We start from the raw sequence: 25,950 nt of genomic DNA, 5'->3' as shown, positions 1-25,950 counted from the left end.
ACCGAGCATTCGATTCATCGGTACGGTACCGAACATTCGATTGTTAGGTATCGCACATTAGTTGATCGGTACCGCACATTCGATTGATCGGTACCGCACATTCGATTGATCGGTACCGCACATTCGATTGTTCGGTACCCGCACATTCGATTGATCGGTATCGAACATTCGATTGATCGGTACCGCACATTCGATTGATCGGTACCGCACATTCGATTGATCGGTACCGAACATTCGATTGATCGGTACCGCACATTCGATTGATCGGTATCGCACATTCGATTAATCGGTACCGCACATTCGATTGATCGGTACCGCACATTCGATTGATCGGTACAACACATTCGATTGATCGGTACCGCACATTCGATTGATCGGTACCGAACATTCGATTGATCGGTACCGCACATTCGATTGATCGGTACCGCACATTCGATTGATCGGTACCGAACATTCGATTGATCGGTACCGCACATTCGATTGATCAATACCGAACATTCGATTGATCGGTACCGAACATTCGATTGATCGGTAACGCACATTCGATTGATCGGTACCGCACATTCGATTGATCGGTACCGCACATTCGATTGATCGGTACCGAACATTCGATTGATCGGTACCGAACATTCGATTGATCGGTACCGAACATTCGATTGATCGGTACCGAACATTCGATTGATCGGTACCGAACATTCGATTGATCGGTACCGCACATTCGATTGATCGGTACCGAACATTCGATTAATCGGTACCGCACAATCGATTGATCGGTACCGCACATTCGATTGATCGGTACCGCACATTCGATTGATCAATACCGCACATTCGATTGATCGGTAACGAACATTCGATTGATCGGTACCGCACATTCGATTGATCGGTAACGAACATTCGATTGATCGGTATCGAACATTCGATTGATCGGTACCGCACATTCGATTGATCGGTACCGCACATTCGATTGATCGGTACCGCACATTCGATTGATCGGTACCGAACATTCGATTGATCAATACCGTACATTCGATTGATCGGTACCGCACATTCGATTGATCGGTAACGAACATTCGATTGATCGGTACCGCACATTCGATTCATCGGTACCGAGCATTCGATTCATCGGTACGGTACCGAACATTCGATTGTTCGGTATCGCACATTAGTTGATCGGTACCGCACATTCGATTGATCGGTACCGCACATTCGATTGATCGGTACCGCACATTCGATTGTTCGGTACCGCACATTCGATTGATCGGTACCGCACATTCGATTGATCGGTACCGCACATTCGATTGTTCGGTACCGCACATTCGATTGATCGGTATCGAACATTCGATTGATCGGTACCGCACATTCGATTGATCGGTACCGCACATTCGATTGATCGGTACCGAACATTCGATTGATCGGTACCGCACATTCGATTGATCGGTATCGCACATTCGATTAATCGGTACCGCACATTCGATTGATCGGTACCGCACATTCGATTGATCGGTACAACACATTCGATTGATAGGTACCGCACATTCGATTGATCGGTACAACACATTCGATTGATCGGTACCGAACATTCGATTGATCGGTACCGAACATTCGATTGATCGGTACCGCACATTCGATTGATCGGTACCGAACATTCGATTGATCGGTACCGAACATTCGATTGATCGGTAACGCACATTCGATTGATCGGTACCGCACATTCGATTGATCGGTACCGAACATTCGATTGATCGGTACCGAACATTCGATTGATCGGTACCGAACATTCGATTGATCGGTACCGAACATTCGATTGATCGGTACCGAACATTCGATTGATCGGTACCGAACATTCGATTGATCGGTACCGCACATTCGATTGATCGGTACCGAACATTCGATTAATCGGTACCGCACAATCGATTGATCGGTACCGCACATTCGATTGATCGGTACCGCACATTCGATTGATCAATACCGCACATTCGATTGATCGGTAACGAACATTCGATTGATCGGTACCGCACATTCGATTGATCGGTAACGAACATTCGATTGATCGGTAACGAACATTCGATTGATCGGTACCGCACATTCGATTGATCGGTACCGAGCATTCGATTCATCGGTACGGTACCGAACATTCGATTGTTCGGTATCGCACATTAGTTGATCGGTACCGCACATTCGATTGATGTGTACCGCACATTCGATTGATCGGTACCGCACATTCGATTGATCGGTACCGCACTTTCGATTGATCGGTACCGCACACTCGATTGTTCGGTACCGCACATTCGATTGTTCGGTACCGCACATTCGATTGATCGGTATCGAACATTCGATTGATCGGTACCGCACATTCGATTGATCGGTACCGCAGATTCGATTGATCGGTATCGCACATTCGATTAATCGGTACCGCACATATGATTGATCGGTACCGCACATTCGATTGATCGGTACAACACATTCGATTGATCGGCACCGCACATTCGATTGATCGGTACCGAACATTCGATTGATCGGTAACGCACATTCGATTGATCGGTACCGCACATTCGATTGATCGGTACCGAACATTCGATTGATCGGTAACGCACATTCGATTGATCGGTACCGAACATTCGATTGATCGGTACCGAACATTCGATTGATCGGTAACGCACATTCGATTGATCGGTACCGCACATTCGATTGATCGGTACCGAACATTCGATTGATCGGTACCGAACATTCGATTGATCGGTACCGATCATTCGATTGATCAATACCGCACATTCGATTGATCGGTACCGCACATTCGATTGTTCGGTACCGCACATTCGATTGATCGGTATCGAACATTCGATTGATCGGTACCGAACATTCGATTGATCGGTAACGCACATTCGATTGATCGGTACCGCACATTCGATTGATCGGTACCGAACATTCGATTGATCGGTACCGCACATTCGATTGATCGGTACCGCACATTCGATTGATCGGTACCGCACATTCGATTGTTCGGTACCGCACATTCGATTGTTCGGTACCGAACATTCGATTGATCGGTACCGAACATTCGATTGATCGGTACCGAACATTCGATTGATCGGTACCGAACATTCGATTGATCGGTACCGCACATTCGATTGATCGGTACCGAACATTCGATTAATCGGTACCGCACAATCGATTGATCGGTACCGCACATTCGATTGATCGGTACCGCACATTCGATTGATCAATACCGCACATTCGATTGATCGGTAACGAACATTCGATTGATCGGTACCGCACATTCGATTGATCGGTAACGAACATTCGATTGATCGGTAACGAACATTCGATTGATCGGTACCGCATATTCGATTGTTCGGTACCGCACATTCGATTGATCGGTATCGAACATTCGATTGATCGGTACCGCACATTCGATTGATCGGTATCGAACATTCGATTGATCGGTACCGCACACTCGATTGATCGGTACCGCACATTCGATTGATCGGTACCGCACATTCGATTGATCGGTAACGAACATTCGATTGATCGGTACCGCACATTCGATTGATCGGTACCGAACATTCGATTGATCGGTACCGCACATTCGATTGATCGGTACCGAACATTCGATTGATCAATACCGCACATTCGATTGATCGGTACCGCACATTCGATTGATCGGTACCGAACATTCGATTGATCGGTACCGCACATTCGATTGATCGGTACCGCACATTCGATTGTTCGGTACCGCACATTCGATTGATCGGTACCGCACATTCGATTGATCGGTACCGCACATTCGATTGATCGGTACCGCACATTCGATTGTTCGGTACCGCACATTCGATTGATCGGTACCGAACATTCGATTGATCGGTACCGCACATTCGATTGTTCGGTACCGCACATTCGATTAATCGGTACCGCACATTCGATTGATCGGTACCGAACATTCGATTGATCAATACCGCACATTCGATTGATCGGTACCGAACATTCGATTGATCGGTACCGCACATTCGATTGATCGGTACCGAACATTCGATTGATCGGTACCGCACAATCGATTGATCGGTACCGAACATTCGATTGATCGGTAACGAACATTCGATTGATCGGTACCGCACATTCGATTGATCGGTACCGAACATTCGATTGATCAATACCGCACATTCGATTAATCAATACCGCACATTCGATTGATCGGTACCGCACATTCGATTGATCGGTACCGAACATTCGATTGATCGGTACCGCACATTCGATTCATCGGTACCGAGCATTCGATTCATCGGTACGGTACCGAACATTCGATTGTTCGGTATCGCACATTACTTTATCGGTACCGCACATTCGATTCATCGGTACCGCACATTCGATTGATCGGTACCGCACATTCGATTGATCGGTACCGCACATTCGATTGATCGGTACCGCACATTCGATTGTTCGGTACCGCACATTCGATTGTTCGGTACCGCACATTCGATTGATCGGTACCGAACATTACTTTATCGGTACCGCACATTCGATTGATCGGTACCGCACATTCGATTGATCGGTACCGCACATTCGATTGATCGGTACCGCACATTCGATTGATCGGTACCGCACATTCGATTGTTCGGTACCGCACATTCGATTGTTCGGTACCGCACATTCGATTGATCGGTACCGAACATTCGATTGATCGGTACCGCACATTTGATTGATCGGTATCGCACATTCGATTAATCGGTATCGCACATATGATTGATCGGTACCGCACATTCGATTGATCGGTACAACACATTCGATTGATCGGTACCGCATATTCGATTGATCGGTACCGCACATTCGATTGATCGGTAACGCACATTCGATTGATCGGTACCGAACATTCGATTGATCGGTACCGAACATTCGATTGATCAATACCGCACATTCGATTGATCGGAAACGAACATTCGATTGATCGGTACCGCACATTCGATTCATCGGTACCGCACATTCGATTGATCGGTACCGCACATTCGATTGATCGGTACCGCACATTCGATTGATCGGTACCGCACATTCGATTGTTCGGTACCGCACATTCGATTGTTCGGTACCGCACATTCGATTGATCGGTACCGAACATTACTTTATCGGTACCGCACATTCGATTGATCGGTACCGCACATTCGATTGATCGGTACCGCACATTCGATTGATCGGTACCGCACATTCGATTGTTCGGTACCGCACATTCGATTGTTCGGTACCGCACATTCGATTGATCGGTATCGCACATTCGATTGTTCGGTACCGCACATTCGATTGATCGGTACCGCACATTCGATTGATCGGTACCGCACATTCGATTGTTCGGTACCGCACATTCGATTGTTCGGTACCGCACATTCGATTGATCGGTATCGCACATTCGATTGTTCGGTACCGCACATTCGATTGATCGGTATCGAACATTCGATTGATCGGTACCGCACATTCGATTGATCGGTATCGAACATTCGATTGAACGGTACCGCACATTCGATTGATCGGTACCGCACATTCGATTGATCGGTACCGCACATTCGATTGATCGGTAACGAACATTCGATTGATCGGTACCGCACATTCGATTGATCGGTACCGAACATTCGATTGATCGGTACCGCACATTCGATTGATCGGTACCGCACATTCGATTGATCGGTACCGAACATTCGATTGATCAATACCGCACATTCGATTGATCGGTACCGAACATTCGATTGATCGGTACCGCACATTCGATTGATCGGTACCGAACATTCGATTGATCGGTACCGCACAATCGATTGATCGGTACCGAACATTCGATTGATCGGTAACGAACATTCGATTGATCGGTACCGCACATTCGATTGATCGGTACCGAACAGTCGATTGATCAATACCGCACATTCGATTAATCAATACCGCACATTCGATTGATCGGTACCGCACATTCGATTGATCGGTACCGAACATTCGATTGATCGGTACCGCACATTCGATTCATCGGTACCGAGCATTCGATTCATCGGTACGGTACCGAACATTCGATTGTTCGGTATCGCACATTACTTTATCGGTACCGCACATTCGATTCATCGGTACCGCACATTCGATTGATCGGTACCGCACATTCGATTGATCGGTACCGCACATTCGATTGATCGGTACCGCACATTCGATTGTTCGGTACCGCACATTCGATTGTTCGGTACCGCACATTCGATTGATCGGTACCGAACATTACTTTATCGGTACCGCACATTCGATTGATCGGTACCGCACATTCGATTGATCGGTACCGCACATTCGATTGATCGGTACCGCACATTCGATTGATCGGTACCGCACATTCGATTGTTCGGTACCGCACATTCGATTGTTCGGTACCGCACATTCGATTGATCGGTATCGAACAATCGATTGATCGGTACCGAACATTCGATTGATCGGTACCGAACATTCGATTGATCGGTACCGAACATTCGATTGATCGGTACCGCACATTCGATTGATCGGTACCGAGCATTCGATTCATCGGTACGGTACCGAACATTCGATTGTTCGGTATCGCACATTACTTTATCGGTACCGCACATTCGATTGATCGGTACCGCACATTCGATTGATCGGTACCGCACTTTCGATTGATCGGTACCGCACACTCGATTGTTCGGTACCGCACATTCGATTGTTCGGTACCGCACATTCGATTGATCGGTATCGAACATTCGATTGATCGGTACCGCACATTCGATTGATCGGTACCGCATATTCGATTGATCGGTATCGCACATTCGATTAATCGGTACCGCACATATGATTGATCGGTACCGCACATTCGATTGATCGGTACAACACATTCGATTGATCGGTACCGCACATTCGATTGATCGGTACCGAACATTCGATTGATCGGTAACGCACATTCGATTGATCGGTACCGCACATTCGATTGATCGGTACCGAACATTCGATTGATCGGTACCGAACATTCGATTGATCGGTAACGCACATTCGATTGATCGGTACCGCACATTCGATTGATCGGTACCGAACATTCGATTGATCGGTACCGAACATTCGATTGATCGGTACCGATCATTCGATTGATCAATACCGCACATTCGATTGATCGGTACCGCACATTCGATTGTTCGGTACCGCACATTCGATTGATCGGTATCGAACATTCGATTGATCGGTACCGAACATTCGATTGATCGGTAACGCACATTCGATTGATTCGTACCGCACATTCGATTGATCGGTACCGAACATTCGATTGATCGGTACCGCACATTCGATTGATCGGTACCGCACATTCGATTGTTCGGTACCGCACATTCGATTGTTCGGTACCGAACATTCGATTGATCGGTACCGAACATTCGATTGATCGGTACCGAACATTCGATTGATCGGTACCGAACATTCGATTGATCGGTACCGCACATTCGATTGATCGGTACCGAACATTCGATTAATCGGTACCGCACAATCGATTGATCGGTACCGCACATTCGATTGATCGGTACCGCACATTCGATTGATCAATACCGCACATTCGATTGATCGGTAACGAACATTCGATTGATCGGTACCGCACATTCGATTGATCGGTAACGAACATTCGATTGATCGGTAACGAACATTCGATTGATCGGTACCGCACATTCGATTGATCGGTACCGAGCATTCGATTCATCGGTACGGTACCGAACATTCGATTGTTCGGTATCGCACATTAGTTGATCGGTACCGCACATTCGATTGATGTGTACCGCACACTCGTTTGTTCGGTACCGCACATTCGATTGTTCGGTACCGCACATTCGATTGATCGGTATCGAACATTCGATTGATCGGTACCGCACATTCGATTGATCGGTACCGCACATTCGATTGATCGGTACCGAACATTCGATTGATCGGTAACGAACATTCGATTGATCGGTACCGCACATTCGATTGATCGGTACCGAACAGTCGATTGATCAATACCGCACATTCGATTAATCAATACCGCACATTCGATTGATCGGTACCGCACATTCGATTGATCGGTACCGAACATTCGATTGATCGGTACCGCACATTCGATTCATCGGTACCGAGCATTCGATTCATCGGTACGGTACCGAACATTCGATTGTTCGGTATCGCACATTACTTTATCGGTACCGCACATTCGATTCATCGGTACCGCACATTCGATTGATCGGTACCGCACATTCGATTGATCGGTACCGCACATTCGATTGATCGGTACCGCACATTCGATTGTTCGGTACCGCACATTCGATTGTTCGGTACCGCACATTCGATTGATCGGTACCGAACATTACTTTATCGGTACCGCACATTCGATTGATCGGTACCGCACATTCGATTGATCGGTACCGCACATTCGATTGATCGGTACCGCACATTCGATTGATCGGTACCGCACATTCGATTGTTCGGTACCGCACATTCGATTGTTCGGTACCGCACATTCGATTGATCGGTATCGAACAATCGATTGATCGGTACCGAACATTCGATTGATCGGTACCGAACATTCGATTGATCGGTACCGAACATTCGATTGATCGGTACCGCACATTCGATTGATCGGTACCGAGCATTCGATTCATCGGTACGGTACCGAACATTCGATTGTTCGGTATCGCACATTACTTTATCGGTACCGCACATTCGATTGATCGGTACCGCACATTCGATTGATCGGTACCGCACTTTCGATTGATCGGTACCGCACACTCGATTGTTCGGTACCGCACATTCGATTGTTCGGTACCGCACATTCGATTGATCGGTATCGAACATTCGATTGATCGGTACCGTACATTCGATTGATCGGTACCGCATATTCGATTGATCGGTATCGCACATTCGATTAATCGGTACCGCACATATGATTGATCGGTACCGCACATTCGATTGATCGGTACAACACATTCGATTGATCGGTACCGCACATTCGATTGATCGGTACCGAACATTCGATTGATCGGTAACGCACATTCGATTGATCGGTACCGCACATTCGATTGATCGGTACCGAACATTCGATTGATCGGTACCGAACATTCGATTGATCGGTAACGCACATTCGATTGATCGGTACCGCACATTCGATTGATCGGTACCGAACATTCGATTGATCGGTACCGAACATTCGATTGATCGGTACCGATCATTCGATTGATCAATACCGCACATTCGATTGATCGGTACCGCACATTCGATTGTTCGGTACCGCACATTCGATTGATCGGTATCGAACATTCGATTGATCTGTACCGAACATTCGATTGATCGGTAACGCACATTCGATTGATCGGTACCGCACATTCGATTGATCGGTACCGAACATTCGATTGATCGGTACCGCACATTCGATTGATCGGTACCGCACATTCGATTGTTCGGTACCGCACATTCGATTGTTCGGTACCGAACATTCGATTGATCGGTACCGAACATTCGATTGATCGGTACCGAACATTCGATTGATCGGTACCGAACATTCGATTGATCGGTACCGCACATTCGATTGATCGGTACCGAACATTCGATTAATCGGTACCGCACAATCGATTGATCGGTAACGCACATTCGATTGATCGGTACCGCACATTCGATTGATCAATACCGCACATTCGATTGATCGGTAACGAACATTCGATTGATCGGTACCGCACATTCGATTGATCGGTAACGAACATTCGATTGATCGGTAACGAACATTCGATTGATCGGTACCGCACATTCGATTGATCGGTACCGAGCATTCGATTCATCGGTACGGTACCGAGCATTCGATTGTTCGGTATCGCACATTTGTTGATCGGTACCGCACATTCGATTGATGTGTACCGCACACTCGATTGTTCGGTACCGCACATTCGATTGTTCGGTACCGCACATTCGATTGATCGGTATCGAACATTCGATTGATCGGTACCGCACATTCGATTGATCGGTACCGCATATTCGATTGATCGGTATCGCACATTCGATTAATCGGTACCGCACATATGATTGATCGGTACCGCACATTCGATTGATCGGTGCAACACATTCGATTGATCGGTACCGCACATTCGATTGATCGGTACCGAACATTCGATTGATCGGTAACGCACATTCGATTGATCGGTACCGTACATTCGATTGATCGGTACCGAACATTCGATTGATCGGTAACGCACATTCGATTGATCGGTACCGAAAATTCGATTGATCGGTACCGAACATTCGATTGATCGGTAACGCACATTCGATTGATCGGTACCGCACATTCGATTGATCGGTACCGAACATTCGATTGACCGGTACGGAACATTCGATTGATCGGTACCGATCATTCGATTGATCGGTACCGAACATTCGATTGATCGGTACCGAACATTCGATTGATCGGTACCGAACATTCCATTGATCGGTACCGAACATTCGATTGATCGGTACCGCACATTCGATTGATCGGTACCGCACAATCGATTGATCGGTACCGAACATTCGATTGATCGCTACCGAACATTCGATTGATCAATACCGCACATTTGATTGATCGGTACCGAACATTCGATTGATCGGTACCGCACATTCGATTGATCGGTAACGAACATTCGATTGATCGGTAACGCACATTCGATTGATCGGTACCGCACATTCGTTTGATCGGTACCGCACATTCGATTGATCGGTACCGAACATTCGATTGATCGGTACCGAACATTCGATTGATCAATACCGAACATTAGATTGATCGGTACCGAACATTCGATTGATCAATACCGCACATTCGACGATCGGTAACGAACATTCGATTGATCGGTACCGCACATTCGATTGATCGGTACCGAACATTCGATTGATCAATACCGCACATTCGATTGATCGGTACCGCACATTCGATTGATCGGTACCGCACATTTGATTGATCGGTACCGCACATTCGATTCATCGGTACGGTACCGAACATTCGATTGTTCGGTATCGCACATTAGTTGAACGGTACCGCACATTCGATTGATCGGTACCGAACATTCGATTGATCGGTACCGAACATTCGATTGATCGGTACCGCACATTCGATTGATCGGTACCGAACATTCGATTGATCGGTACCGCACATTCGATTGATCGGTACCGCACATTTGATTGATCGGTACCGCACATTCGATTCATCGGTACGGTACCGAACATTCGATTGTTCGGTATCGCACATTAGTTGAACGGTACCGCACATTCGATTGATCGGTACCGCACATTCGATTGATCGGTACCGCACATTCGATTGATCGGTACCGCACATTCGATTAATCAATACCGCACATTCGATTGATCGGTACCGCACATTCGATTGATCGGTACCGAACATTCGATTGATCGGTACCGCACATTCGATTGATCGGTACCGAGCATTCGATTCATCGGTACGGTACCGAACATTCGATTGTTCGGTATCGCACATTAGTTGATCGGTACCGCACTTTCGATTGATCGGTACCGCACATTCGATTGATCGGTACCGCACATTCGATTGATCGGTACCGCACATTCGATTGATCGGTACCGCACATTCGATTGTTCGGTACCGCACATTCGATTGTTCGGTACCGCACATTCGATTGATCGGTATCGAACATTCGATTGATCGGTACCGCACATTCGATTGATCGGTACCGAACATTCGATTGATCGGTACCGAACATTCGATTGATCGGTACCGCACATTCGATTGATCCGTACCGAACATTCGATTGATCGGTACCGCACATTCGATTGATCAATACCGATCATTAGATTGATCGGTACCGAACATTCGATTGATCGGTACCGAGCATTCGATTCATCGGTACGGTACCGAACATTCGATTGTTCGGTATCGCACATTAGTTGATCGGTACCGCACATTCGATTGATCGGTACCGCACATTCGATTGATCGGTACCGCACATTCGATTGATCGGTACCGCACATTCGATTGATCGGTATCGCACATTCGATTGATCGGTACCGAACATTCGATTGATCGGTACCGCACATTCGATTGATCGGTACCGAACATTCGATTCATCGGTACGGTACCGAACATTCGATTGTTCGGTATCGCACATTAGTTGATCGGTACCGCACATTCGATTGATCGGTACCGCACATTCGATTGATCGGTACCGCACATTCGATTGATCGGTACCGCACATTCGATTGTTCGGTACCGCACAATCGATTGTTCGGTACCGCACATTCGATTGATCGGTATCGAACATTCGATTGATCGGTACCGCACATTCGATTGATCGGTACCGCACATTCGATTGATCGGTACCGAACATTCGATTGATCGGTACCGCACATTTGATTGATCGGTATCGCACATTCGATTAATCGGTATCGCACATATGATTGATCGGTACCGCACATTCGATTGATCGGTACAACACATTCGATTGATCGGTACCGCATATTCGATTGATCGGTACCGAACATTCGATTGATCGGTAACGCACATTCGATTGATCGGTACCGAACATTCGATTGATCGGTACCGAACATTCGATTGATCAATACCGCACATTCGATTGATCGGAAACGAACATTCGATTGATCGGTACCGCACATTCGATTGATCGGTAACGAACATTCGATTGATCGGTACCGCACATTCGATTGATCGGTACCGAACATTCGATTGATCAATACCGCACATTCGATTGTTCGGTACCGCACATTCGATTGTTCGGTACCGCACATTCGATTGATCGGTACCGAACATTCGATTGATCGGTATCGAACATTCGATTGATCGGTACCGCACATTCGATTGATCGGTACCGCACATTCGATTGATCGGTACCGAACATTCGATTGATCGGTACCGAACATTCGATTGATCGGTACCGCACAATCGATTGATCGGTACCGAACATTCGATTGATCGGTACCGCACATTCGATTGATCAATACCGCACATTCGATTGATCGGTAACGAACATTCGATTGATCGGTACCGCACATTCGATTGATCGGTACCGAACATTCGATTGATCGGTACCGCACATTCGATTGATCAATACCGCACATTCGATTGATCGGTAACGAACATTCGATTGATCGGTACCGCACATTCGATTGTTCGGTACCGCACATTCGATTGATCGGTATCGAACATTCGATTGATCGGTACCGCACATTCGATTGATCGGTATCGAACATTCGATTGATCGGTACCGCACATTCGATTGATCGGTACCGCACATTCGATTGATCGGTACCGCACATTCGATTGATCGGTACCGAACATTCGATTGATCGGTACCGCACATTCGATTGATCGGTAACGAACATTCGATTGATCGGTACCGCACATTCGATTGATCGGTACCGAACATTCGATTGATCGGTACCGCACATTCGATTGATCGGTACCGAACATTCGATTGATCAATACCGCACATTCGATTGATCGGTACCGCACATTCGATTGATCGGTACCGAACATTCGATTGATCGGTACCGCACATTCGATTGATCGGTACCGCACATTCGATTGTTCGGTACCGCACATTCGATTGATCGGTACCGCACATTCGATTGATCGGTACCGCACATTCGATTGATCGGTACCGCACATTCGATTGTTCGGTACCGCACATTCGATTGATCGGTACCGAACATTCGATTGATCGGTACCGCACATTCGATTGTTCGGTACCGCACATTCGATTAATCGGTACCGCACATTCGATTGATCGGTACCGAACATTCGATTGATCAATACCGCACATTCGATTGATCGGTACCGAACATTCGATTGATCGGTACCGCACATTCGATTGATCGGTACCGAACATTCGATTGATCGGTACCGCACAATCGATTGATCGGTACCGAACATTCGATTGATCGGTAACGAACATTCGATTGATTGGTACCGCACATTCGATTGATCGGTACCGAACATTCGATTGATCAATACCGCACATTCGATTAATCAATACCGCACATTCGATTGATCGGTACCGCACATTCGATTGATCGGTACCGAACATTCGATTGATCGGTACCGCACATTCGATTCATCGGTACCGAGCATTCGATTCATCGGTACGGTACCGAACATTCGATTGTTCGGTATCGCACATTACTTTATCGGTACCGCACATTCGATTGATCGGTACCGCACATTCGATTGATCGGTACCGCACATTCGATTGATCGGTACCGCACATTCGATTGATCGGTACCGCACATTCGATTGTTCGGTACCGCACATTCGATTGTTCGGTACCGCACATTCGATTGATCGGTACCGAACATTACTTTATCGGTACCGCACATTCGATTGATCGGTACCGCACATTCGATTGTTCGGTACCGCACATTCGATTGTTCGGTACCGCACATTCGATTGATCGGTACCGCACATTCGATTGTTCGGTACCGCACATTCGATTGTTCGGTACCGCACATTCGATTGATCGGTACCGAACATTCGATTGATCGGTACCGCACATTTGATTGATCGGTATCGCACATTCGATTAATCGGTATCGCACATATGATTGATCGGTACCGCACATTCGATTGATCGGTACAACACATTCGATTGATCGGTACCGCATATTCGATTGATCGGTACCGAACATTCGATTGATCGGTAACGCACATTCGATTGATCGGTACCGAACATTCGATTGATCGGTACCGAACATTCGATTGATCAATACCGCACATTCGATTGATCGGAAACGAACATTCGATTGATCGGTACCGCACATTCGATTGATCGGTAACGAACATTCGATTGATCGGTACCGCACATTCGATTGATCGGTACCGAACATTCGATTGATCAATACCGCACATTCGATTGATCGGTACCGCACATTCGATTGTTCGGTACCGCACATTCGATTGATCGGTACCGAACATTCGATTGATCGGTATCGAACATTCGATTGATCGGTACCGCACATTCGATTGATCGGTACCGCACATTCGATTGATCGGTACCGAACATTCGATTGATCGGTACCGAACATTCGATTGATCGGTACCGCACAATCGATTGATCGGTACCGAACATTCGATTGATCGGTACCGCACATTCGATTGATCAATACCGCACATTCGATTGATCGGTAACGAACATTCGATTGATCGGTACCGCACATTCGATTGTTCGGTACCGCACATTCGATTGATCGGTATCGAACATTCGATTGATCGGTACCGCACATTCGATTGATCGGTATCGAACATTCGATTGATCGGTACCGCACATTCGATTGATCGGTACCGCACATTCGATTGATCGGTACCGCACATTCGATTGATCGGTAACGAACATTCGATTGATCGGTACCGCACATTCGATTGATCGGTACCGAACATTCGATTGATCGGTACCGCACATTCGATTGATCGGTACCGAACATTCGATTGATCAATACCGCACATTCGATTGATCGGTACCGCACATTCGATTGATCGGTACCGAACATTCGATTGATCGGTACCGCACATTCGATTGATCGGTACCGCACATTCGATTGTTCGGTACCGCACATTCGATTGATCGGTACCGCACATTCGATTGATCGGTACCGCATATTCGATTGATCGGTACCGCACATTCGATTGTTCGGTACCGCACATTCGATTGATCGGTACCGAACATTCGATTGATCGGTACCGCACATTCGATTGTTCGGTACCGCACATTCGATTAATCGGTACCGCACATTCGATTGATCGGTACCGAACATTCGATTGATCAATACCGCACATTCGATTGATCGGTACCGAACATTCGATTGATCGGTACCGCACATTCGATTGATCGGTACCGAACATTCGATTGATCGGTACCGCACAATCGATTGATCGGTACCGAACATTCGATTGATCGGTAACGAACATTCGATTGATCGGTACCGCACATTCGATTGATCGGTACCGAACATTCGATTGATCAATACCGCACATTCGATTCATCAATACCGCACATTCGATTGATCGGTACCGCACATTCGATTGATCGGTACCGAACATTCGATTGATCGGTACCGCACATTCGATTCATCGGTACCGAGCATTCGATTCATCGGTACGGTACCGAACATTCGATTGTTCGGTATCGCACATTACTTTATCGGTACCGCACATTCGATTCATCGGTACCGCACATTCGATTGATCGGTACCGCACATTCGATTGATCGGTACCGCACATTCGATTGATCGGTACCGCACATTCGATTGTTCGTTACCGCACATTCGATTGTTCGGTACCGCACATTCGATTGATCGGTACCGAACATTACTTTATCGGTACCGCACATTCGATTGATCGGTACCGCACATTCGATTGATCGGTACCGCACATTCGATTGATCGGTACCGCACATTCGATTGATCGGTACCGCACATTCGATTGTTCGGTACCGCACATTCGATTGTTCGGTACCGCACATTCGATTGATCGGTATCGAACAATCGATTGATCGGTACCGAACATTCGATTGATCGGTACCGAACATTCGATTGATCGGTACCGAACATTCGATTGATCGGTACCGCACATTCGATTGATCGGTACCGAGCATTCGATTCATCGGTACGGTACCGAACATTCGATTGTTCGGTATCGCACATTACTTTATCGGTACCGCACATTCGATTGATCGGTACCGCACATTCGATTGATCGGTACCGCACATTCGATTGATCGGTACCGCACATTCGATTGATCGGTACCGCACATTCGATTGTTCGGTACCGCACATTCGATTGTTCGGGACCGCACATTCGATTGATCGGTATCGAACAATCGATTGATCGGTACCGAACATTCGATTGATCGGTACCGAACATTCGATTGATCGGTACCGAACATTCGATTGATCGGTACCGCACATTCGATTGATCCGTACCGAACATTCGATTCATCGGTACCGCACATTCGATTGATCGGTACCGAACATTCGATTGATCGGTACCGCACATTCGATTAATCGGTACCGCACATTCGATTGATCGGTACCGCACATTCGATTGATCGGTAACGAACATTCGATTGATCGGTACCGCACATTCGATTGATCGGTACCGAACATTCGATTGATCAATACCGCACATTCGATTGATCGGTACCGCACATTCGATTGATCGGTACCGAACATTCGATTGATCGGTACCGCACATTCGATTGATCGGTACCGCACATTCGATTGATCGGTACCGCACATTCGATTGATCGGTACCGCACATTCGATTGATCGGTACCGCACATTCGATTGTTCGGTACCGCACATTCGATTGTTCGGTACCGCACATTCGATTGATCGGTAACGAACATTCGATTGATCGGTACCGCACATTCGATTGATCGGTACCGAACATTCGATTGATCAATACCGCACATTCGATTGATCGGTACCGCACATTCGATTGATCGGTACCGAACATTCGATTGATCGGTACCGCACATTCGATTGATCGGTACCGCACATTCGATTGATCGGTACCGCACATTCGATTGATCGGTACCGCACATTCGATTGATCGGTACCGCACATTCGATTGTTCGGTACCGCACATTCGATTGTTCGGTACCGCACATTCGATTGATCGGTATCGAACATTCGATTGATCAGTACCGCACATTCGACTGTTCGGTACCGCACATTCGATTAATCGGTACCGCACATTCGATTGATCGGTACCGAACATTCGATTGATCAATACCGCACATTCGATTGATCGGTACCGCACATTCGATTGATCGGTACCGAACATTCGATTGATCGGTACCGCACATTCGATTGATCGGTACCGCACATTCGATTGATCGGTACCGCACATTCGATTGATCGGTACCGTACATTCGATTGATCGGTACCGCACATTCGATTGTTCGGTACCGCACATTCGATTGTTCGGTACCGCACATTCGATTGATCGGTATCGAACATTCGATTGATCGGTACCGCACATTCGATTGTTCGGTACCGCACATTCGATTAATCGGTACCGCACATTCGATTGATCGGTACCGAACATTCGATTGATCAATACCGCACGTTCCATTGATCGGTACCAAACATTCGATTGATCAATACCGCACATTCGATTGATCGGTACCGCACATTCGATTGATCGGTACCGAACATTCGATTGATCGGTACCGCACATTCGATTGATCGGTACCGCACATTCGATTCATCGGTACCGCACATTCGATTTATCGGTACCGCACATTCGATTGATCGGTACCGCACATTCGATTGTTCGGTACCGCACATTCGATTGTTCGGTACCGCACATTCGATTGATCGGTATCGAACATTCGATTGATCGGTACCGCACATTCGATTGTTCGGTACCGCACATTCGATTGATCGGTACCGCACATTCGATTGATCGGTACCGAACATTCGATTGATCGGTACCGCACATTCGATTGATCGGTACCGAACATTCGATTGATCGGTACCGCACAATCGATTGATCGGTACCGAACATTCGATTGATCGGTAACGAACATTCGATTGATCGGTACCGCACATTCGATTGATCGGTACCGAACATTCGATTGATCAATACCGCACATTCGATTGATCGGTACCGCACATTCGATTGATCGGTACCGCACATTCGATTCATCGGTACCGCACATTCGATTGATCGGTACCGCACATTCGATTGATCGGAACCGCACATTCGATTGTTCGGTACCGCACATTCGATTGTTCGGTACCGCACATTCGATTGATCGGTATCGAACATTCGATTGATCGGTACCGCACATTCGATTGTTCGGTACCGCACATTCGATTGATCGGTACCGCACATTCGATTGATCGGTACCGAACATTCGATTGATCGGTACCGCACATTCGATTGATCGGTACCGAATATTCGATTGATCGGTACCGCACAATCGATTGATCGGTACCGAACATTCGATTGATCGGTAACGAACATTCGATTGATCGGTACCGCACATTCGATTGATCGGTACCGAACATTCGATTGATCAATACCGCACATTCGATTGATCGGTACCGCACATTCGATTAATCAATACCGCACATTCGATTGATCGGTACCGCACATTCGATTGATCGGTACCGAACATTCGATTGATCGGTACCGCACATTCGATTGATCGGTACCGAGCATTCGATTCATCGGTACGGTACCGAACATTCGATTGTTCGGTATCGCACATTACTTTATCGGTACCGCACATTCGATTGATCGGTACCGCACATTCGATTGATCGGTACCGCACATTCGATTGATCGGTACCGCACATTCGATTGATCGGTACCGCACATTCGATTGTTCGGTACCGCACATTCGATTGTTCGGTACCGCACATTCGATTGATCGGTATCGAACATTAGATTGATCGGTACCGAACATTCGATTGATCGGTACCGAACATTCGATTGATCGGTACCGAACATTCGATTGATCAGTACCGCACATTCGATTGATCGGTACCGAACATTCGATTGATCGGTATAGCACATTCGATTGATCGGTACCGAACATTCGATTGATCGGTACCGCACATTCGATTAATCGGTACCGCACATATGATTGATCGGTACCGCACATTCGATTGATCGGTACCGCACATTCGATTGATCGGTACCGCACATTCGATTGTTCGGTACCGCACATTCGATTGTTCGGTACCGCACAATTGATTGATCGGTACCGAACATTCGATTGATCGGTAACGAACATTCGATTGATCGGTACCGCACATTCGATTGATCGGTACCGAACATTCGATTGATCAATACCGCACATTCGATTGATCGGTACCGCACATTCGATTGTTCGGTACCGCACATTCGATTGTTCGGTACCGCACATTCGATTGATCGGTATCGAACATTCGATTGATCGGTACCGCACATTCGATTGATCGGTACCGAACAATCGATTGATCGGTACCGCACATTCGATGGATCGGTACCGAACATTCGATTGATCAATACCGCACATTCGATTGATCGGTACCGCACATTCGATTGATCGGTACCGAACATTCGATTGATCAATACCGCACATTCGATTGATCGGTACCGCACATTCGATTGATCGGTACCGAACATTCGATTGATCAATACCGCACATTCGATTGATCGGTACCGAACATTCGATTGATCGGTACCGAACATTCGATTGATCGGTACCGATCATTCGATTGATCGGTACCGAACATTCGATTGATCGGTACCGAACATTCGATTGATCGGTACCGAACATTCGATTGATCGGTACCGCACATTCGATTGATCGGTACCGCACATTCGATTGATCGGTACCGCACAATCGATTGATCGGTACCGAACATTCGATTGATCGGTAACGAACATTCGATTGATCGGTACCGCACATTCGATTGATCGGTACCGAACATTCGATTGATCAATACCGCACATTCGATTGATCGATACCGCACATTCGATTGATCGGTACCGCACATTCGATTGATCGGTACCGCACATTCGATTGTTCGGTACCGAACATTCGATTGTTCGGTACCGCACATTCGATTGATCGGTATCGAACATTCGATTGATCGGTACCGCACATTCGATTGTTCGGTACCGCACATTCGATTAATCGGTACCGCCCATTCGATTGATCTCTACCGAACATTCGATTGATCAATACCGCACATTCGATTGATCGGTACCGCACATTCGATTGATCGGTACCGCACATTCGATTGATCGGTACCGCACATTCGATTGATCGGTACCGCACATTCGATTGATCGGTACCGCACATTCGATTGTTCGGTACCGCACATTCGATTGTTCGGTACCGCACATTCGATTGATCGGTATCGAACATTCGATTGATCGGTACCGCACATTCGATTGATCGGTACCGCACATTCGATTGATCGGTACCGCACATTCGATTGATCGGTACCGAACATTCGATTGATCGGTACCGCACATTCGATTGATCGGTACCGAACATTCGATTGATCGGTACCGCACAATCGATTGATCGGTACCGAACATTCGATTGATCGGTACCGCACATTCGATTGATCGGTACCGCACATTCGATTGATCGGTACCGAACATTCGATTGATCAATACCGCACATTCGATTGATCGGTACCGCACATTCGATTGATCGGTACCGCACATTCGATTCATCGGTACCGAACATTCGATTGATCGGTACCGCACATTCGATTGATCGGAACCGCACATTCGATTGTTCGGTACCGCACATTCGATTGTTCGGTACCGCACATTCGATTGATCGGTATCGAACATTCGATTGATCGGTACCGCACATTCGATTGTTCGGTACCGCACATTCGATTAATCGGTACCGCACATTCGATTGATCGGTACCGAACATTCGATTGATCGGTACCGCACATTCGATTGATCGGTACCGAACATTCGATTGATCGGTACCGCACAATCGATTGATCGGTACCGAACATTCGATTGATCGGTAACGAACATTCGATTGATCGGTACCGCACATTCGATTGATCGGTACCGAACATTCGATTGATCAATACCGCACATTCGATTGATCGGTACCGCACATTCGATTAATCAATACCGCACATTCGATTGATCGGTACCGCACATTCGATTGATCGGTACCGAACATTCGATTGATCGGTACCGCACATTCAATTGATCGGTACCGAGCATTCGATTCATCGGTACGGTACCGAACATTCGATTGTTCGGTATCGCACATTACTTTATCGGTACCGCACATTCGATTGATCGGTACCGCACATTCGATTGATCGGTACCGCACATTCGATTGATCGGTACCGCACATTCGATTGATCGGTACCGCACATTCGATTGTTCGGTACCGCACATTCGATTGTTCGGTACCGCACATTCGATTGATCGGTATCGAACATTAGATTGATCGGTACCGAACATTCGATTGATCGGTACCGAACATTCGATTGATCGGTACCGAACATTCGATTGATCAGTACCGCACATTCGATTGATCGGTACCGAACATTCGATTGATCGGTACCGCACATTCGATTGATCGGTACCGAACATTCGATTGATCGGTACCGCACATTCGATTCATCGGTACCGCACATATGATTGATCGGTACCGCACATTCGATTGATCGGTACCGCACATTCGATTGATCGGTACCGCACATTCGATTGTTCGGTACCGCACATTCGATTGTTCGGTACCGCACAATCGATTGATCGGTACCGAACATTCGATTGATCGGTAACGAACATTCGATTGATCGGTACCGCACATTCGATTGATCGGTACCGAACATTCGATTGATCAATACCGCACATTCGATTGATCGGTACCGCACATTCGATTGTTCGGTACCGCACATTCGATTGTTCGGTACCGCACATTCGATTGATCGGTATCGAACATTCGATTGATCGGTACCGCACATTCGATTGATCGGTACCGAACAATCGATTGATCGGTACCGCACATTCGATGGATCGGTACCGAACATTCGATTGATCAATACCGCACATTCGATTGATCGGTACCGCACATTCGATTGATCGGTACCGAACATTCGATTGATCAATACCGCACATTCGATTGATCGGTACCGCACATTCGATTGATCGGTACCGAACATTCGATTGATCAATACCGCACATTCGATTGATCGGTACCGAACATTCGATTGATCGGTACCGAACATTCGATTGATCGGTACCGATCATTCGATTGATCGGTACCGAACATTCGATTGATCGGTACCGAACATTCGATTGATCGGTACCGAACATTCGATTGATCGGTACCGCACATTCGATTGATCGGTACCGCACATTCGATTGATCGGTACCGCACAATCGATTGATCGGTACCGAACATTCGATTGATCGGTAACGAACATTCGATTGATCGGTACCGCACATTCGATTGATCGGTACCGAACATTCGATTGATCAATACCGCACATTCGATTGATCGGTACCGCACATTCGATTGATCGGTACCGCACATTCGATTGATCGGTACCGCACATTCGATTGATCGGTACCGCACATTCGATTGTTCGGTACCGCACATTCGATTGATCGGTATCGAACATTCGATTGATCGGTACCGCACATTCGATTGTTCGGTACCGCACATTCGATTAATCGGTACCGCACATTCGATTGATCGGTACCGAACATTCGATTGATCAATACCGCACATTCGATTGATCGGTACCGCACATTCGATTGATCGGTACCGCACATTCGATTGATCGGTACCGAACATTCGATTGATCGGTACCGCACAATCGATTGATCGGTACCGAACATTCGATTGATCGGTAACGAACATTCGATTGATCGGTACCGCACATTCGATTGATCGGTACCGAACATTCTATTGATCAATACCGCACATTCGATTGATCGGTACCGCATATTCGATTGTTCGGTACCGCACATTCGATTGATCGGTATCGAACATTCGATTGATCGGTACCGAACATTCGATTGATCGGTACCGCATATTCGATTGTTCGGTACCGCACATTCGATTGATCGGTACCGCACATTCGATTGATCGGTACCGAACATTCGATTGATCGGTACCGAACATTCGATTGATCGGTACCGAACATTCGATTGATCGGTACCGCACATTCGATTGATCCGTACCGAACATTCGATTGATCGGTACCGCACATTCGATTGATCGGTACCAAACATTCGATTCATCGGTACAACACATTCGATTGATCGGTACCGCACATTCGATTGATCGGTACCGAACATTCGATTGATCGGTAACGCACATTCGATTGATCGGTACCGCACATTCGATTGATCGGTACCGAACATTCGATTGATCGGTACCGCACATTCGATTGATCGGTACCGAACATTCGATTGATCGGTACCGCAAAATCGATTGATCGGTACCGAACATTCGATAGATCGGTACCGAACATTCGATTGATCGGTACCGCACATTCAATTGATCGGTAACGAACATTCGATTGATCGGTACCGCACATTCGATTGATCGGTAACGAACATTCGATTGATCGGTACCGCACATTCGATTGATCGGTACCGAACATTCGATTGATCAATACCGCACATTCGATTGATCGGTACCGCACATTCGATTGATCGGTACCGAACATTCGATTGATCGGTACCGCACATTCGATTGATCGGTAACGAACATTCGATTGATCGGTACCGCACATTCGATTGATCGGTAACGAACATTCGATTGATCGGTACCGCACATTCGATTGATCGGTACCGAACATTCGATTGATCAATACCGCACATTCGATTGATCGGTACCGCACATTCGATTGTTCGGTACCGCACATTCGATTGATCGGTATCGAACATTCGATTGATCGGTACCGCACATTCGATTGATCGGTACCGCACATTCGATTGATCGGTACCGAACATTCGATTGATCGGTACCGCACAATCGATTGATCGGTACCGAACATTCGATTGATCGGTAACGAACATTCGATTGATCGGTACCGCACATTCGATTGATCGGTACCGAACATTCGATTGATCAATACCGCACATTCGATTGATCGGTACCGCACATTCGATTAATCAATACCGCACATTCGATTGATCGGTACCGCACATTCGATTGATCGGTACCGAACATTCGATTGATCGGTACCGCACATTCGATTGATCGGTACCGAGCATTCGATTCATCGGTACGGTACCGAACATTCGATTGATCGGTATCGCACATTACTTTATCGGTACCGCACATTCGATTGTTCGGTACCGCACATTCGATTGTTCGGTACCGCACATTCGATTGATCGGTATCGAACATTAGATTGATCGGTACCGAACATTCGATTGATCGGTACCGAACATTCGATTGATCGGTACCGAACATTCGATTGATCGGTACCGCACATTCGATTGATCAGTACCGCACATTCGATTGATCGGTACCGAACATTCGATTGATCGGTACCGCACATTCGATTGATCGGTACCGAACATTCGATTGATCGGTACCGCACATATGATTGATCGGTACCGCACATTCGATTGATCGGTACCGCACATTCGATTCATCGGTACCGCACATTCGATTGTTCGGTACCGCACATTCGATTGTTCGGTACCGCACAATCGATTGATCGGTACCGAACATTCGATTGATCGGTAACGAACATTCGATTGATCGGTACCGCACATTCGATTGATCGGTACCGAACATTCGATTGATCAATACCGCACATTCGATTGATCGGTACCGCACATTCGATTGTTCGGTACCGCACATTCGATTGATCGGTATCGAACATTCGATTGATCGGTACCGCACATTCGATTGATCGGTACCGAACAATCGATTGATCGGTACCGCACATTCGATGGATCGGTACCGAACATTCGATTGATCAATACCGCACATTCGATTGATCGGTACCGCACATTCGATTGATCGGTACCGAACATTCGATTGATCAATACCGCACATTCGATTGATCGGTACCGCACATTCGATTGATCGGTACCGAACATTCGATTGATCAATACCGCACATTCGATTGATCGGTAACGAACATTCGATTGATCGGTACCGAACATTCGATTGATCGGTACCGATCGTTCGATTGATCGGTACCGAACATTCGATTGATCGGTACCGAACATTCGATTGATCGGTACCGAACATTCGATTGATCGGTACCGCACATTCGATTGATCGGTACCGCACATTCGATTGATCGGTACCGCACCTTCGATTGATCGGTACCGAACATTCGATTGATCGGTAACGAACATTCGATTGATCGGTACCGCACATTCGATTGATCGGTACCGAACATTCGATTGATCAATACCGCACATTCGATTGATCGGTACCGCACATTCGATTGATCAAT

Source organism: Apostichopus japonicus, chromosome 11 (assembly GCF_037975245.1).
Source record: "Apostichopus japonicus isolate 1M-3 chromosome 11, ASM3797524v1, whole genome shotgun sequence".
Taxonomy (NCBI): Eukaryota; Metazoa; Echinodermata; class Holothuroidea; order Aspidochirotida; family Stichopodidae; genus Apostichopus; species Apostichopus japonicus.
The sequence above is the reverse complement of the archived record's forward strand: the minus strand, read 5'-3'. Positions refer to the sequence as shown.